We start from the raw sequence: 5129 nt of genomic DNA, 5'->3' as shown, positions 1-5129 counted from the left end.
AACTGAAGATGAGGTTCAGAGATGTACTCACATCTTCTCTTGTATAAATTCTTCCAAGTCACCATCTTCTGAGTTATAAATTTCTGAAAAAAATTCTTTGTTGTATATGCAGATGAAGTTTCTTTAATTTTTGAGATTTCCACAGATAGATTGTAGCCACTGACAAGTCATCAGCACTATTAATATCAACAGTCATTTCTTCAAATAGATCCAGTGCTTGTGTTTCAAATCGTTCTTCCTGGTTATCAAGAGGCCATCAATCAGCCTCTGGGGACTCATCAGTTTCCCCCTGCACTCTCCTTGACTCAAACTTTTAAAGCATTTGAGGACTTCCTGTATCATCCCCTTTGATGGTATAAAACTAAAGTGTGGTTCAGCGTGGCAACAACTTTTTCAGTGGCAATTCCAAACACAAATATCCCAGTCATGAACAATTGGGTGTCACCACCAGCAAACGTTTGTCTTAGAAGTTGGGGTAGGCTCCTATATGCCATCCTAGAACCTTCATCCAATGACTGATGGAAGTAGAGACAGATAGCCACAGCTAAACACTGAACTGAACTCCTGGAACCAAATAACAGAGATGGAGGAGTGATGAACAAAGAGGTCAAGACCATGATGGTGAAACCCACAAAGACATGACAAGATAAGGGGGAGCTCTTGAATCCCAGATTGAGGTCTGAGAGGCCAAGAGGGGACTGATCCAAACTCCATGAATGTAGTGCCAGTGAGGAGACCACAGAAATCACTGCGGTCTTGGGTAGTAGATCAGTGTTTACCATGGCTTATGAATGATCTTTGGGAGCCCATTCCAAATATAGGGATGCTCTCTCAGCCTGGACACATGGGTAAGGGGCTAGGTCCTGCCCTGGAAGAAATTACAGATTTGAAGGTTCCCCCCAAGGAGGGCCTCACCCTCCCTGGGGAATGATGTGGGGATGGGGTGGGGGCCTGAGAGAGCTGGTGGAGGGACAAGGGAGGAGCAGTGGGAGAGGGAGCTGGGATTGACATGTGAAGCATTCATGTTTCTAATTTAAATAAAATCATATATTGAGAGGGAAAAAGAAGTTGGGGTATTCTACCAAGGATGGGGTGATGCTTATCTTTGTCTTGTCTGAGGAAATAAAACAGGGCAACAAAATAAGTGTAGGTCTGTAAAACATAAAGCAGCCACTTGCATATTGAGAAAATTCATTTCCAGCCATAATGTCTGCTCAGGTGCATATACCCCATTCCTCCTGACATCCTCAGAGTTAAACACAAATACCCGTTTCCAGATTTCCTCAACAGCCAAGGTACACTGGGTCTTAAATTGGGCTCTGTTTTCTTTAGATGGACAGTTGGCATATTCTGATCTGAATGAGGTCAGTGTAAAGCTTGTGTACAAAGCTGAATCTGGGTCACAAATTAAGTTTATTTCCTCTCTCCTGTTACACTGCCACTTTATAGTACTACAGACCACCAGCATATATAAGGATTGCTGCCTACAGAGAACACTGGTTTACTGGTTTGTAAATAATTAAAGATGTCTAATCCATTCTCAATATTGCTTAAGAAGAACGCATACACAAAACAAAAAGAACACACAATATGACTTTATAAACAGGTTAGTGAATCCTCTAACAATTATGTTCCTTGGATACTGCAGCAATAGATAGATTTTTGGTTTACTTGGGTGACCAAATTCAAGGAGCAGAGAGGATTCTGGGAACATTATTTTCTGTAAAAAACTGGTCAAGACAATTTGTGTCAGCATCATCTTCCTCCAAGTCCTGCACGAATTTGTCCGGAGTTCCAAGTCAAATTTCAGGTAGTCAAATCCCTCCGGGATAAACATGATTCTCCTGGGATCAACTAAGACATTGTCCTGCAACTCTGAAGACTCACACAACTTACTTAAGACAAGCTTAACTTCGTGATATTGTTAAGAGTGATGAGAGAGAAGAAAACATACTGATACCTGTTCTGCCATATGTCTCCTGACACCTAATCCAACCTTGCTTTTCTTAAGAAAGTGTTTTTTCCTTATACTTTATTACCCAGGACTACTGCAGTTACTGACTGGTGATTAAATACTTCATGCAATGCTCACATGGTATTCTGTATCAGACACATAAAGGTAGTTCTCCCAGGTTTTTATGTATCTAAATATAGTGTTCATAATGTCTTTGTATACACTTTGTTTAGCTGAGTTTGATGAAATCAGAACACAAGGAAGTTAGGTCTAGCATACCCATGAGAACGAATCACAGATTTTCTTAAATACATATCTAGAGTGTTCTACATATCTGAATGACCAGTTAGGCCATGGGTCCCAAGGAAAGGACAAAAGGAGAAGAGCCACCCACTCATTTCCCTGTAATAAGTTTCCAATTACCTTCAATTGATGCAGATTTTACTTCCTGTTACACAACGAACAATGGGTAGTCGTAACCGTAACCCAATCAATGAACTTGTTCTTTCTTCATCTACACATCTAGAAAGAGACCTCTGCTGTATGCTTGTGAGCATGTGTTGCAAAAGTTAACTTACTCAAATCTCTGTCATAAAGGGGTATATGGATATTTTAGGACCTATAGAAGAGAAGGGAAGACTTCAGATGAGAGGGGTAATTAAATCAAAGTAAAAACTTGGACCCCTCTATAGTCAATAGTCTCCATATGTAGGGCCTCTTCTGTACCTACAAAAAACTACAATGCAAATGAATTCTACTTTCCCTTTCCCTGGAAAGTTTCCTCCTGCACATTCTTTAATTCTTTAATAACTTACTAGCTGGCCAGCTTCATCTTGGTACAAACCTCTGGCCTGAATTCCAGATACTCAGTTGGTAATTTTGCCCCATCCAGGGAGATAATATATTTAATATATTGCCTGTAAAAGCATTATGAGAAAACTGGAAACTTACCTCTGAGTGACAGTTACTATACAGCATGAATTCTGGCTAATGCATTGTAAATTTGAAAAGGGCTGGGTATTTCCCCACGCCAAATCCTTGAGTGTTTCATGTGTACTTAACTATGAATGAGGGCTCAGAATAGTGTTACTCAAGTGTAAAACATTCATGCCTTCAGTAAGTCTTTTACAAGTCATCCTATTTGTAAGTTTTTCGTTAGATTTACATATGTATAATTCCATGTATATTCAAAGCAAAACTTGATTCAGGCAACAAGAGAGAGTGAAACAAACTTTGGACTTCTGATGTTCATTGTCTTCCACAAAGGGGCAGCAGATTCCCTCTTTGGCTGGTGAATCTGCATCTTACAAGTACAGATTATTCCTACATTCCTGTGGTAAAGCTGCTGACAAACATTATGTGATCTCAGGCTTCAGATCCTCACAGAAAAAGGAAAACACTGACCAGAAAAGTTCAGAACTACATAGAAAGAGAGAGACACTGCTTCTCTGTCCATGGAGACTTCACAATGAAGTTTGACCTTAATCATGTGGTCCCTGATCTCTTAAGTACTTGGAACTCACACATACATCTTGCTGTTCCCATGTCCTGGCCAGCAGGGCACAATGAAGTTTGAGCCCACAGAAACCTGGAATGACAGGACAAGAGACACAAAAAACAGATAGAAAGACATACCTTCCAATCAAACAGCAAGATTTTATTTTCTCAGGCTCATTATATAGAGGTTTAGGGTGAGAAAACTAGGTAGGGTGGAGTAATCAAAGGAGAGGGGTTGTTGCATACTAACCAGGCCACTGAACTTAAGCAGCTAACAGGTGTTGGCATGGATAAAGGGTCGCAGAAGGAGGAGTTAAGTGGCCTAATTATGGAATGTTTCCTTTTTGCCATTGGCTATTCCTGTGAGCCCAAGTTCTATTCATTAGGAAGCTGGGGAGGGAATGGACTAGTCTTTAAAAAGGCTGACAATATTTACAAGAGGTTCTAAATAATAATAATCACTCCCCCACATTCCCATCCTTTGTCCTTACCTTGGCCATCTTCATTCCTGAACTGGAACCACCTTTGCCTGTCAACCAACTTCCAGGACCAAGAAGCACAAAATGATGGCAAGGAAAGGCTGCATCCTCCGCTTTGGCCAGGAAAACACAGGAAGAATATGCCATTTCTAGGGGTGAAGGCTGTTGAGCACTCTTGCATTCCAGTAAACAAATCCAACTGGATTTTATACATAATCCCGCACACATGGAAACAGGTGATACAGTGAATTTTAGGGAGCTATCTATGTTTCCACGTGTTTCAATAGAATCCTACTGTTTGAGACTTTGCAAATGGACAATTACTTTAAAGCACATTGCATTCCAATTTTGCCAGCTGAACTACACCTGAATAGAAAGTTTTAGAGGGGCATGTGGGTGTTTTATAACCATTGTAGATCTCTGCAGTCTGTCTGTAGTAGGCTGGCTCCATGCTTCCCTGAATTCACACAAATGCACACAACAAATCTCCTTGCTAAAATACTGCCTCCAGTTGATCCTAATCCACTTAGTAGATTCAGGAAAGAGACAGAGCATGAAACTCAACAAATGAATACAGGCGGGGGAAAAGATTCTGCAAAGAGCAAATGTAGGAATGTTCTGACGACTCACATTGGGCTGTTAGTTCCTTCTGAGATCTGAGATGGCAGGTGGGTGGGTTTTGTGACTTGTTGAGGAGATGTGGCTGGGGCTGAGTGACAGATGTATATATACTATCACTCAGCTGGTGGAGGAATCCCCTTTTGATCTTGCATAATCCCATTTGGCCATAATTTAGCTTTCGGAACATAAAAATTTCTCTTCACACAGATCTGCTTTTCCAAGATTATGCAATCCAGCCATTTTAAGGATGTGGCAAATTAAGGCTTTCAGAGTCTTCTCCATCCTGACTGGGAATAATCAGGAAGAGTACTTTCCATCCAGGGATGTGGTACAAATTTCTAAGGAAGGGGAATTAACATTGGAAAAAGAAATATGAATATGTAGTAACTTTGGGGAACATGGCAAATCCAAAGGCTGAGCTAATGTCATTTCAGAGCATAGTTCAGAATTTAGCTGGGCCTCGGGAACAGGTGAAAGGGAGGCAGACACTGACTTTTAACATCCACATGGGTGGATTCAACACTGGGAAAGGACTTCTCCAGATTCATGTGTATTTATTCATGAGCAGTTTAAATTCA

At 40.8% G+C, this 5129-nt stretch overlaps 1 pseudogene; it reads right to left on the bottom strand.

The window, feature by feature from the left end:
• Positions 1-1099: 1099 nt before the first annotated feature.
• Positions 1100-4077, bottom strand: LOC101826144 (annotated as a pseudogene).
• Positions 4078-5129: the final 1052 nt, after the last annotated feature.

This window comes from Mesocricetus auratus, unplaced genomic scaffold (genome assembly GCF_017639785.1).
Source record: "Mesocricetus auratus isolate SY011 unplaced genomic scaffold, BCM_Maur_2.0 Super-Scaffold_100057, whole genome shotgun sequence".
Classification (NCBI taxonomy): domain Eukaryota; kingdom Metazoa; phylum Chordata; class Mammalia; order Rodentia; family Cricetidae; genus Mesocricetus; species Mesocricetus auratus.
This window is presented reverse-complemented; position numbering and strand designations above follow the sequence as displayed.